General features: G+C 39.0%; 1 non-coding gene across 1 annotated transcript; it reads left to right on the top strand.

Annotated features, from left to right (window-relative positions):
* Nucleotides 1–2898: 2898 nt before the first annotated feature.
* Nucleotides 2899–3030, top strand: LOC126023197 (small nucleolar RNA SNORA51). The gene has a single exon (XR_007500401.1). It is a non-coding gene; the product is annotated as a small nucleolar RNA SNORA51 (small nucleolar RNA).
* Nucleotides 3031–14647: the final 11617 nt, after the last annotated feature.

The following is a 14647-nucleotide window of genomic DNA, read 5'->3' as shown; positions in this document are numbered from 1 at the left end:
TAACTTGCTCTTAGGTCAAGTTGTTCCCATTTTCCTCGTTGTCAGGATATCATATTAGAGCTGGCACTTGTTGGTGGCCCAGCAGTATTAAGGATGTTCCGGTTGGGATTTGTTTCCCATAGCTGTTGTGAAGAACTTTGTCTTTTCTATGTCTGGGATCCAGGGTTCAAGGCTGGACGGATGGTGTCTAATCACCTGGGGTCTAAGTTGGGTCCGCATGACATATTTTCAAGGTGGGAGATATCCCTGTATTGCAAACAAGTATGAGTTCTTATCCCTAGTAGATAAGAGCTCGTTTTTATATATAGGATTTCCCCTTTTATTAGTGTGCCTTTGCAGGGAGGAATGGTGCTACATTATATTGTCGGTGCATTTGGGGGTGGCAGAGAAGAAAACAGAAACAGGTCACACACCCAAAAAAAGATAAAAATGGGAAAATATATGTGCTCACCTATGTATATGTAGAACAAACATTTTTTTAAAAATGAATTAACGAAGTAATTAAGGGAACAAAGTGATGCAAGAGACTACTTTACTTTTGAGGATAAGCAGGTAAGGAGGTGGTGTAATACGGGTCTTATACTTATGTTGAAAGTTTAGGTTTTCCCATTGTCTTTTGGGATTTTCTTGTGGTGTGTGGGTTCCCAGGCACCTTTCCATCACAGCCCCTGACCTTCTTGAGATTGGTAAAGATTTGCGGCAGGGAGGTCTTGGAAGAGCTCTTGCATTGGGGATACTTTTAGAGCTAAGTCCGGTTTCAAGTAACAGTCTACGTTAGGGGGAGTTGGTAGGGAGGGCCACGCAGCCTGAGTCCGCAGGGATGTTGGTTGCCTTTTCTTGCAGGGAACGAGGTGTGGGTTTGACTAGGTGTCCCTTCGCTTGGGTGCTGGGTACTGGTTCGTTGGGGTAGGAGATCAGTCTTGATGCCTAATGGATTAAGAACTGAGGGTGAAGAGTTTTAATATGGTGGGAGGTCTGGATGGGATTGAAGGGTGAAGGAATAGTTGGATTTCCAAAGGGGGGAAAGGGGAAAGTATATGGAAGGGGTAGGAAGGAAGAAAAGAGAAAATACATTAGAAAGAAAGGAAGAAGAGGAAAGAAAAAAGGAAAAGAGAAGAAAGGTAAAGAAAAGAAAAAATAGGGGTGGGGTGGGATGGAGGGAGATTTGGGACTTTGGTGGCGGGAATGTTGCACTGGTGAAGAGGGGTGATCTTTATAGGACTGAAACCTTATCACAAGCATTTATGTAATCAAGATATCCAAATAAAGAGAAAAAAAAATAATCTTAAAAAAAAAAAAAAGAGGGGCCGGGTAGGTGGCGCTGGAGGTAAGGTGTCTGCCTTGCAAGCGCTAGCCAAGGAAGGACCGCGGTTCGATCCCCCGGTGTCCCATATGGTCCCCCCAAGCCAGGGGCGATTTCTGAGCACATAGCCAGGAGTAACCCCTGAGCATCAAACGGGTGTGGCCCAAAAACCAAAAAAAAAAAAAAAAGAAAAAAAAAAAGAAAAGAAAAAATAAAAAAGGAAGTAGTGAGAAGAGAGGAGAAAATAGCAAGGGAATGCTAGTTTGCTTGAATGTGTTCAATGAGTAGGGCCTGTAGTTTAAGTCTGTACGTCACAGTTGCTGCTTCGGTGGTCTGACTGGTCACGTGCTTTAAATCCTAAAAGAAGGTATAACCTAGAGATAAAGTATATGTTAAAGAGTTTTCTTGGGATATTCTCGTAGTGCAAGCTGGGTATGGTATCTCGTGTGACTGGGCCCCAAGATGCCATCTTAGTTTGTCCACCCTTTGTATCCAAGAATGCCTGTGGATAGAAAAGCTGAGAGGTTATTTTAAATATAGTAAGATTAAGTCATTAAAACATAGTGTTATGAGATGTTTCCATTGGAGTCAGTGATTTCCTGTGGTGTTCTTTACCTGTGATCCTGTATAAGATCCCTAAGGGATTATTATGGGCCTTTGTATTAGAAGGCTGATTACATACCTGTTCTCTCAATGCTGCTGTTTCTGTTGTTGCTGGTTTTTTTGTGGTATAATGTGTTGTCAAGAGTTTGTGTTGCTCATTTTTCTTGTATTATGGACCCTACTCCCGAGTATAAGTTGACTATTACAGTGTTTGGAGTTTTTACCCTGTTAAAACTTGTTATTTGGTTGTTGAATATTAGTTGTCTTTAAGGTGTATGTTCTAGGTGCTTCAGAATAGTGCTATCATTCTGTGTTTATCTTTCGTCTTCTGACTTACTTTGTTTAACATAATATGTTCTAGGTCCATCCACATTGCTGCAAAGTCTGTGATTGTATCATTTCTGACTGCCATGTAGTATTTCATTGTGTATAGATACCACATCTTAATGATCCATTCATCTGTTGTTGGGCATCGAGGTTGGTTCCAGGATGTGGCTATTATACTGAGTGCTGCGATAAATAGTGGGGTGCACACATACTTTAGAATGAATGTCTTTCCAACTTGGGGGTAGATACCTAGGAGAGCAATTGCTGGGTCAAATGGCAGCTCAATTTTGAGTTCTTTGAGCACTCTCCAGACTGTTCTCCATAGGTGTAGGACTAGGGGGCATTCCCACCGGCAGTGGATGAGAGTGCATTTAAAAGAATTTTTACAAACTGAAAGTTGAACTTCTATAGCAATACAACTCCTGGGTTTCAAATATCTGATGTAGAAAAGGCATATACTGAGGCCGGTGAGGTGGCGCTAGAGGTAAGGTGTCTGCCTTGCAAGTGCTAGTGTAGGACGGACCGAGGTTTGATCCCCCAGCGTCTCATATGGTCCTCTCAAGTCAGGGGCAATTTCTGAGCGCTTAGCCAGGAGTAACCCTGAGCATCAAATGGGTGTGACCTGAAAAAAAAATCAGAAAAGGCATATGCTAAAGGAAAGAGAAGGCCTCCCAATTCTTACCACAGGCTGTGTTCTTTACACTGACTGTATAGAAAGAGGAGGTTCAATAAATGCACCCCATATACACCTCAACACAGGCCCTTTGCCTGGTCTGTATCGTGAATTGGAAACAAAAAAAGGCACATGCAATTCTATGTTCATTACAGCACTGTTCATAAATAGCCAGAACATGGAAACAATTCAAGTGACCAAGAACAGAACAGTTAAGTAGATAAAGAACCAATGGTACACCTAGAGCAATGGAATACTATGCAATCATTAGGAAAAAGGAGTCATGAAATATGCATATACATAGGTGAACAAGGGTGGAGTGTCATGCTGAGTAAAATGAGTCAGAGGGAGAGGAACACACATAGAATTATCACACTCATCTATGGAATATTTTTTAAAAAAAACAGGGTGTAGTAATAATACATAAAGATAATAGAAGTGAAGGTAAGGAGGGTTGGTCAATGGTAGGAAAGCTGCCACAAAGAGGAGTGGAGGAGGAGTGCAGTTAAATCAGAGAAGAGACCACTATGACCAGGACAGTTGGTTCTTGTTGGAAATGATGACTCTAGACAAGAATTGTGTGCTTTTCAAAAAAAGCGAACTCAGACCTCCCTCTAACATCATACACAAAGGTCAAATGTAAGTGGATTAAAGACCTTGATATGTGACCCAAAACCATAAGGTATACAGAGCACCATGTAGGTAAAACACTCAATGACATTGAGACTAAAGGCATCTTCAAGGAGGAAGCATCACTCTCCAAACAAGTGGAAGCAGAGATAAACAGATGGGACTATATTAAGCTGAGAAGCTTCTGCACCCCAAAGAGAATAATATCTAAAATAAAGAGGCCACCCATGGAATGGGAGAAGCTATTCACCCAATACCCACCAGATAAGGGGCTAATATCTAAGATATACAACGTACTGACATAACTTTTCAAGAAAAAAATCATCTAATCCAATCAAAAAATGGGGAGAAGAAATGAATAGACATTTTCTCAAAGAAGAAATACAAATGGCCAAAAGGCACATGAAAAAAAAATGCTCCACACCACTAATCATCAGGGAGACGCAAATCAAAACAACAATGAGGTACCATCTCACACCACAGAGACTGGCACACATCACAAAGAACAAGAACTATCAGTGCTGGTGGGGATATGGGGAGAAAAAAATCTCATTCACTGCTGGTGGGAATGCCATCTAGTCCAACCTTTATGGAAAACAATATGGAGATTCCTCAAAAGACTGGAAATTGAGCTCCCTTTTGACCCTATTCCTATTACTAGGAATATACCCTAGGAACACAAAAATACAATTCTTATTACTAGGAATATACCCTAGGAACACAAAAATACAATTCTTATTACTAGGAATATACCCTAGGAACACAAAAATACAATTCCTATTACTAGGAATATACCCTAGGAACACAAAAATACAATTCAAAAATCCCTTCCTCACACCTATATTCATTGCAGCACTATTTACCATAGCAAGACTCTAGAAGCAACCAAGATGCCCTTCAACAGATTAATGGCTAAAGAAACTGTGGTACATATACACACTAGAATATTATGCAGCCATAAGGAGAGATGAAGTCATTAAATTTTCCTATACATAGATGGACATGGAAACTACCATGCTGAGTGAAATAAGTCATAAGGAGAGAGACACACACACAGAATAGTCTCACTCTTCTATGGGTTTTAAGAAAAATAAAAGCCAGTGTTGTAATAATACCCAGAGACAATAGAGATGAGGGTCAGAAGGACCAGCCCATGATATGAAGCTCACCACGGAGTGGTGAGTGCAGTTAGAGAAAGAACTGTACTAACAACTTTCATGACAATGTTAATGAGTGAGAGAAGTAGAAAGCCTGTCTTGAATACAGGCAGGGGGTGGGGGAGGAGGGAGATGGGGGACATTGGTGGTGGGACGGTTGTACTGGTGAAGGGGGTGTTTTTTTTATGACTGAAATCCAACAACAAACATGTTTGTAATTATGGTGCTTAAATAAAGATATTAAAAAAAAAGAATTGTGAGTTGAAAGGAGGTAAAATGATATGCATGATATCTCCTTCAGTAATAATACTGCAAATCACAGTGCCTAAAAGGAAAAAAAAGAGGACAGAAAGAGAGAGAAATGGGGGTGGAGGGGAAAGAGAGGAAGGAAAAATATTAACTATAGAGGAGGCTGGAAGGGCTGGAGGAAAACTGGGAAACTGGGGACATGGGTGGTGGAAAATATGCACTGGTGAAGGGATAGATGTTGAAACACGGTATGTCTGAAATTCAACCATAAAAAACTAATTTTTATCTTAAGACAATTCAAATTTTAAAATATAGAAACAAGAGAAAGTGTACTTGCTGATGTAAGTTCAGAGTAGCATTATTCACAAGAGCCAATGCATGAATCAACTTAATTTCCCATCAGCCAACGACTAAATAATAAAGCTGTTGTATACAGAATACCACTCTGCCATTAAAAACGATGAAATAAGACTCTCTATTTGCCATTTCTCACCTCTGCATCAGGCACACAAGCAAACAAAACCTATAGAATTTAATCATTTTTAGGTAGGAAAAAAAATCTAGGTTATTCATCAATCTCTACTGATGAGAAATTCAATCTGTTTACTCTTGATGCTCTAAAAGGAAGACTTACTAAATGATAAGTGTAGACTCAAAAGGATCACAGGCATAAGAGAAACCTAAAAGGATGCAGAATTTTAAGTACAATATTCCATTTTCACTATCAGCATAAACTGCCCCCAGAGTTTGGCTGGAAAGGGGCTCAGAAATACTGGTTTTAATGGAAATTTATTAAGTAAACTTGAATGGTTGTGTTTTTTTTTTATTTTGTTTTGTTTTGTTTTTTACCTTTTTACAAAAACAGAGAATTTGTATAACAAATTACAAAAAAATGGAGAATTTGTATAACTTGCCCAAAACTTCACAAGAGAAGTCATGAACCCAACTTGTTTTATTCCTGAGCCTGATTCTTAGATCTTAGATTATGAAGCAACTCCTTAGCATCAGGACTTCTATAAAGTCCTTTAACTTCTCTAAAGTTTAAATGTATCATCTAACACATGAAAATAAGCAAGTAAAGGATGTGGTATACTTTCTGGCACAAACCAAATGTCAGACAAACTATTATCTTTATAAAGTAGTAGTTACAACCTAAAGACTTCGTTTCTTTTTGTTTTTGTTTTTGTTTTTGTTTGTTTTTGGGCCACACCCGGTGTTGCTCAGAGGTTACTCCTGGCTGTCTGCTCAGAAATAGCTCCTGGCAGGCACGGGGGGGGGGGGGGGAGGGGGGGGACACGGACCATATGGGACACCAGGATTCGAACCAACCACCTTTGGTCCTGGATCGGCTGCTTGCAAGGCAAACGTCGCTGTGCTATCTATCCGGGCTCAAGACTTCGTTTCTTAACTATGACACATTTCTGGTTCAGCTGTCAGCCTTGGGCTTGCCTCCCACTTGCCTTCCAGATGCCATAGATTTTGTGCCACAGAGACCAGCACAAAACACATTATTTTTTGGGGAAAAAAGTAGTGCTAAGACAGACAGAGGTACACTGAGGACAAGCATTGAGCAGTAGATTTCTCTATCTGACTTAATGGAGTTCCTGCCATCTTGCAACCAAAAAAGAATAGCTACAAAATTCCAAACTCCAGGAAAATCTGCTTTCAACACATCTGAAGTGTTCTTTGAGGCTTCTGCAGATTCCTAAAGGAAATAATGTATCAATGGTTTGTCATTAATCAACCTCTTATATCAATTATCTGTAAGGGAATTGTTTTAAGTAACCATTTTCCTGAATAATGAATATGTTTTCTACAATGCAAATCAACATCTAGCAAAGCACATGCTCCAGCTCAACAGGTTGGAGCACGTGTTTTGTATGTATGAGGCACATGTTTGATTCCCTGCATCATATGGTCCTTGAAACATGACTATTATCAATCCAGGAGTAGCCCTGGAGCACTCTCAGATACAACCCAAATTCTAGCAACAACGATTTACAATGAAGGTGGTTAAGTAACATTTCAAGTACATAACAATAAAATGAAAATATCTTAAACATGTGATCTCTACCAAAAATGAAATCACACATCTATGTAGTCTGTTATATAAGGGTAGTTTAAAAGAAAACATACACTACTAACATACTTTGAGACTGTTGATTTCAATTGAACTTACAGAGAAAATGTGTAAAAGGATCTCTGTATAGCATTGGCTAACTGCTTCTACATCCTGTCTTCTCTAACCTCACTTATTTTTCAATATACTTTTCTTGTTATTTGGCAAGCTTTAAAAGAATTTCTTTTTATTAAACTATCTGTGGTGACAAGTTGTGGAGTAACCTAAAATATATCATGTTTTTCTATTCTTTCTAGGCATTTTGTGTTCATGCCTTTCTGTGAAAATGTCACATTTTTATCAAATGTAAAAGAAAAGAATTAGGATGATCATTTGTGTTATAAATATCTTTTACATTTTTTGGCATGTATGGTTCCCTGTATTGTGCTCACTTCAGCAGCACATATACTAAAATTGCTCCCCTGTACTACACGGTCCCTGGAGCACGATTAGGAGTGATTTGCCAACACCAAGCCAACCTTGGACAACTATCAAATGCCATCCTCAAAGCCAACAATAACAACAACAAAATCCAACCTTTAATGTCATTGCTATTTAATTCCTTTTTAAGGAGCACCTACTGTTTCTCAAGTCTTCAACGACTGCTTTTCAGTAGTCCGCTCTCTCCATATCTTCCCAAAGAAAGAACATTTTGACAGGTCAGAAAATGAGTCTGAGCAGAGAAATAATAAAAATAACAGAGCGAGGAAAGTTTACTTCACATAGGCGTGCAAGACGTAAGATCATAGATAAATCTCAGTCTCTAAGAAAAGAAATCAGCGTTTGGCATATGTAGCATGCTTTACACAGTTCTTGTTCAGAACAAAGAGAAAAATCAAGATAACTAAGATAACTTTTAAGCTTAGTTGTTGTTGTGGTTGTTGTTGTTGTTTTAAAGCAATTGATTGATTGGTTTTGGGGCCACTCCCTGCCATGGTCAGGGGTTACTTCTGGCTCTGCACTCAGAAATAGCTCCTGGCAGGCTTGAGAGATCATATGGGATGCAGGGACTAGAACCTAGTCTGTCCTGGGTCAGCCACATGCAAATGCCCTACCCATGTGCCCTGTTGTTTTTCTGACAAAGCTTTTCTCCGCATGGTAAATTACTCCAATAGGAACAAGGTGCTGAAATGCAGTCAGTATGCAGAAGCACACATCATGTTACCTGCACTGGGAAGCTTGATTTATTTTCAGTCTTAGATTCTCTATGTTCTTGTCAGGTAATTTTATATGGAGTTAACCACCCACACGTGGATTGTCTCACATTTTCTTTTTATTTATTTTCTTTCTATTTTTTTTTTACAAATAATGTTATGAATTGAAGCAGTGTTCTATTTCTATATCTACTTCTTGGCCATAGAAACATCCCTGAATTAGAAGCAAGGAGAAAGGAACATCTAGCATGAAATCTCGCCTGCATCATTTGCTGTTGAGTTGCATGATGTATTTGTAAGATCATCTGTTGGATAAAATACAAATAAAAAAGCAAACAAAAGATATCTTAGCAGATATGGATTGAACACTAGTAGCAGAAGAACAGCAGCTGAGAATTCAAAGGAAAGTATTAATCATTTATTTAATTTATTGGGAGCAATTGTCTGGAGATGTAAAATGACCAGGGCTGTCGACCTGTCAGTCAGATTGGCTGATAAAGAAAAAAGAATACTGACTGGAGAGCAAAAGTTTTCTCCAGAGAGATCTGGAAGTATCTAATTACTGGGCAATCCGTGTAATTGGTGTTTCAGACTTAATTGTCATTTTAATGCTGGGGCGAGAGGGGTGTGAGTTCTGAGCTTGGCATGAATATTGGAGTAAAAATATTAAAAGTGAAGATATAAGATTTCAAACTGTTAAAAATCTGACAGATTTACCTAAAAAAAATTCACTGCTATCCCATTCATAAATGCATTTATTTGCATTGGTGAAAGTTACTTCAGTGGAGGATAACAAATTCAGGGACAGAATCATTAGAGAATAAGAAAATAAGCATCGAAGCTTTTGGTGAAAAAGCAGAAGTTGAGATTGAATTTCAAGGAAAGAAGAGAAATTAAGTTTAATTTAAATACAGCATTTGAATTAAACAAGATTTCCCAGCATGGGAACATTTTCACAGCAGCATATCCACAAGAGAAATAAAAGGGTAAAAAGAACAAAAGGCACTCCTCCTATGATAGAGATGGCCAACTTTGTGAATTAAATTTTACTATGTTAAGAGTAGTTAGGGATGGAGCAATATCACAGTGGGTAGGGAATTTGCTTTGCACAGGGCAGACCTGGGTTTGATCCCCCCCAACAAACAAACAAGCATACAAAAAATAAAGAGTAGTTGTAGGTCAATGAGAGCCTCAGAAGTGTAAGATGACTGCAAGTCAGTATTGCTTTCAGAAGGTGCAGAAGTTAACTATTAGAACAGAGTCTGGCTTTAGATGGTGAGATATAGCCAAGATATTTTCCTAGAAGGTTGGCAGTAATTAGGTTAATAAAAATAGCAAGGACTATTGAAAGGAAACTGTCCAAAAGGAAAGTTTAGTAGGTCCCAGGGGTGGTTTTGGTAAGCCCCAAATCCCCAGGTTATATCAGTGTTGGGAGTGGATAAAGGAAGAATCCACCTTGACAAGTGTGAGTGAGCAGTCTACGATTTGGGTGTGTATAAGTCAAAAGGCAGAGGTTAGGGAGTCTTCGCATGTGTGTATTCAAAGAGTGATAGAAATAGAGAACCTGAGGTTTAATGCAAAGGCAGATAGAGGTGTTGAAAGGGAGGAAAAAATTGGGACAAATGGACCAATTGAGACAAACTCGGTCATGAGAGGTTAGAGCCTCCGCTGGTTTTACTGGTTTTCACTGGTCAGATCTTGGGGAGCAGTTATGATTGGGGTATGGTCTCTGACTTTGGATGGTGAAGTATATGGAAGATTAAACCAAAGAGCAGTAAAAGATCTAGGAGAGGCATTAGGGGCTAAACGAATGTACAGTGGGTTCCTGTAAGGCTGCCTGGGAGGGTGACAGTGTAGGAGAGCAGAGTGTGGATATGAAGACAGTGGGACATGACAGGATAGTCAGGGAGATAGAAATGAAAACCTGTTTGGGGGCAGTGAGGTGGCAACTATGCAGAGTGAGGGCAAAATTTATGGGGAATTGCTTACAATACCCTTCACACCAACAGAGAAAGGAAAAGCAAAGAGGTTCAGAAAACTCAGGCAGAGCCAAATAGTGGCACCTATATTGATTTAAAATAAAAAGGCTTGGGCCAGAGTGGTAGTACATAGGGTAAGGAATTTGCTTGCACATGGCCAACCCAGGTTGATCCCTGGTGCCCCATATAGTTCCCAAAGCCCACCAGGATTAACTTCTGACATTGTCTGGTATAGTCTAAAAATCAAAAAAATTAAATTAAATTAAATTATAAAGAAAAAAAGAAATAGAAAAGGTTTGCCTATTCCCTGAAGAGTCCCCCTAGTTCCAATCTCTAAAATTTCAATCCAGGGAGCCTGGACAATCTTTGGGGCATGACAGTCAGTCAACTCCTGATCAGATATGAAATCTTCAGTGATAGTGAGTGACAGCTACTTGCTGGGGTTTCATTTGTTATCCTAGACCAGGAGAAAGTAGGATGTTCCCTTCTTGTCAGGGAGACAAAAATAGTCCCTCCCAGTGCCCATTCCCCTTTTAAAGAGGAGGAGGTAGATCCCTTTTATGCTGAGGATGCTCTTTAGTCCATTCCCCATTCTTATGGCTTCTGGAACAGGCAGTGTAGCCTGTATTCTGTCTTCCATGATGATTTTAGGAGTTTCAGAATTAGAATAAAATGGAGTAACTAAGGTGATAATAAGACAGGAGTTAAGAGGTGAGCCTATAGCTGAACCCTGTTCTGCCTCTGAAATTTCTCCAGGGTTGGGGAAGTTTAAGTAACAAAATGTACAGACAGAATATTCATGCCTTCCTGGCTACAGGTACCTGAATCTACCTGTCAAGATTGAATGAGAGCAAGATGCTGTTGATGGAGGGGTAGGAGAGGTAGCTGGATAGAAAACAGGTTCTCGAAGTGCATCAGGAAAAGTGAAAGTAATTGCAGAGAAATGGGAGGAAGATTGTAGAAAAGGGTTTTCAAAAGTGAGATAGACAGGAATACACAAATTTTAGATCAAGAAAGAAGGCATGAACATAAGGAAGACTAAATGTACTTTTGAATCCAAAGCTTATGCTATGATATACTACCCTCAAAATGTTCCGTGCTTTAGATCATGTGTTAGATACTTAAAGATATAATTTCAACCCATATGATGACAGACTTCTGGAAGCACCTATTGCTAACTGCCTGCTCATATTTATGCTCATTCACAAAACCCCTAAGAAACCCAGCTCAGGCAGGACCAAGTTTTCTACTTGGCAGTGATATTATTCTGGATCGCTGAAATTAGAGGAGGCCAATGCCCCCTACTTTTTTAAAGCATTTTTATTAAACTACTGTGATTTACAGCACTGTTAATTATATTCTTTTGTGTGTGTGTGTGTGTGTGTGTGTGTGTGTGTGTGTGTGTGTGTGTGTGTGTGTGTGTGTGGTTTTTGGGTCACACCCGGCAGTGCTCAGGGGTTTTTCCTGGCTTCGTGCTCAGAAATTGCTCCTGGCAGGCACGGGGGACCATATGGGACGCCGGGATTTGAACCGATGACCTTCTGCATGAAAGGTAAAGCCTTACCTCCATGCTATCTCTGGCTCCATTAATTATATTCTTATGTATGCATCAATCCAACATCACTCCCATTACTTCATTGGCAGCTTCCCTTCCCCATTTTAACAAGGGACTCCAACACCTACCCCCAGCCATTCCCACCCACATACCCAGGTATGTAGAAAAATACTCCAATTATGAAAGCTTTGGGACATTTGTTGTTGTTCTACTATGTTTCTTTATATTTTACATATGATAAAGATCTATTTTTGTTTTGTTTTGGAGCTGGTGTATATATAGCTAATAAAGCTGAACTTCTGAAATTCCACAAAACCATAAATCAATGATGTCAATAAAATAATTTCAAATTTTTTATATCTATCTTTTTACCAGAATATAAATTTTTTAGAGAACAATACCTTTTTTATAAAAATCTTCCCCTGCCAGGCCAGGGGACCACATGGGATGCCAGGAATAGAACCCAGGTTGGCTGCGTGCAAGGCAAACACCCTAGCACTGTGCTATCAAATGTCAACTTTTATATAGAACATTAAATACAGTTTTCAAATATTGTGCCTATAATTTCAATACTAACAGTATTTTCTTTCTTTCTTTTTTTTGAGACCACATCTGACAGTATCCAGGGGATAATTATATCAGTTATCAGTATGCAAATCAAGAGCCTTGACACCTGTAGTATCTCTCCAATCCTTAAATAGTATTTTTTATCTTTCTTTGTCAACTGGAATTCATGTCTCCAGATCACTAGCAGCTATGTCAAGTACCTCATTGTAAACTACTCATGGGAAAGAAAAGGACAATTTAAATGGACTTCACTGCATCCCAAAGTAAATTATTTTTGACTATTTGTTGAAAGAGCAACCAAAGGTTGTATTTCCAAACAGTCCAAAATACATAAGCATTATCGAGGCCTTTTTTTTTATTTATTTTGGTTTTTTGGGCCACACCCAATGACACCCAGGGGTTATTACTGTCTCTGCACTCAGAAATTGCTCCTGGCTCTGGGACCATAAGGGATGTCAGGGATTGAACCGACATCCATCCTGGGTCAGCCGCATGTAAGGCAAATGCCCTACCACTGTACTACCACTCTAGCCCAGGGGGCCTATTTATTTGCCTAGAATCATTTATGTGAAGTTAATTTGTACATATGTTATTTTTTCATAGCCAGTGAGATCTTCTGAGGTGAGCAACTGATCGGGATCAGAACTGTAAACAAAGAAATGGACAAATAGAAAAATTACTGGTTCTGGAATTTCCATTGGAACATCTAAGAAATTTTCTACCTCTTTAGTCTCCAGAAATATTCTTAATTCCCAACTTTGAGAATCTTTTTTTCACTAGCATTTCCTTCATGTTCCTTGAGTTTTAATTTTAACTTACAACTGAGTAACACTTTGTTGGTCTCACTGCTTGGATCTGGTAAAGTTATCTCAGATCTGATTTTATCTCCTGGATATTGTGCCCCATTAGAAACACAGAACCTTTATTTTAATTTTTATTGTGACTGAAGTGCATTACACAGAATTATTTATGGTACATAGTGACAATGAATGAAGGGCATTCCCACCACCAATGTTGTCCTCCCTCCACTCCTGTTCCCAGCATGTCTCCCATATCTCCCTCTTATACACTCCCCCCCCCCCACCCAATACTAGTGTAACTGGTCTCCACTTTACAGCTTGTTGTAGATTGGGTATCTATTCTGTTGTCATTGACTCTGGGTTTGGTGTTCCAGTCTGGTCATTATTTATTTACACTACATGTTCATATGACTGGTCCTGGTATCATCATTTTCCCCCCTCAATTTATGAGGCTGAATGATTCAAGTTATGCTATTCTGTTGGAGATAAAAAAGTTACGGAAAAGAGGAGAAAAATTTGGTATCAACTACTAAAAAAAAAGAAGAAATCACCAAATAATATCCACAAGAGTGAAAAAGAAAAAAAAAGAAAAGAAAATAATATCAAAAACAAACAAAAAAAAAACAAAACAAGAAAAAGGAATGCTGGAGTGTCAGGGTTTGGTGTTACCCCACTTTTTTTTTTTTTTTTTGCATAGGCACAGTCAGTATTGGGGAAGGAAGGAAATCCCCATGGCCTAAGAGATTCAGAGAAACACAGAACTTTAAGTGGCAAGTCAATGTTGATTCTTTACCTATATAATTAATTCTAGGGTCTTGGCATGCCTGGAAGAACCTCTTAGATAAAAGCAAATTTCTTTTTGTTTTTTCAAGGGCCATAATCTAGTGATTGTACAAAAGTAAATTTTTGTGTCAATTATCATGTTTCATTTGGTCATAATACTATATTTTTATTCACGTTAGTCACAAAGTTTATTATACTATTTTCTTTCCCTAACAGATTAAAAATATTAGTGGCCACAACCATGTGAAACTCTAAACCAACATCCACAAACATCTGACCAAGGAGCCTCTAATAGTTGGCCTCTGCTTTGTTCACTTCTGTGGTGATAGAATGATAAAGCTTCTCTTATTCAATCAACCACATCTAAATATAGCTGTGAAGGAATTTTGCAGATGTAATTAAGATTATGGATTTTTTTAATAAGGACATTATCCTAGATGATGTGATGAGGCAATCTAATAATTGATTATCTCCAGCAGCCAGAGTAATAAAGCAACAAGGGTATAAAAGAGATGAAGCAGAAGAAAGAGGAGATCCAAGATAGCTAAAAGATGATAAGCTTTGGGGCCAAAGAAATGGCACAGTGGCAGAGTTTTTGCCATGCACGTGGCTGACCCAGGATGGACCACAGTTTGATATGGTCCTCCAAGCCAGGAGCAATTTCTGAGCACATAGCCAGGTGTAACACCTGATCATTACTGGAGTTGTCTCACCCCCTTCCCTCAAAAGATGATAAGCTTTGACTCAT

The sequence above is a fragment of the Suncus etruscus genome, chromosome 11, assembly GCF_024139225.1.
Source record: "Suncus etruscus isolate mSunEtr1 chromosome 11, mSunEtr1.pri.cur, whole genome shotgun sequence".
In the NCBI taxonomy this organism is placed as follows: Eukaryota; Metazoa; Chordata; class Mammalia; order Eulipotyphla; family Soricidae; genus Suncus; species Suncus etruscus.
This window is presented reverse-complemented; position numbering and strand designations above follow the sequence as displayed.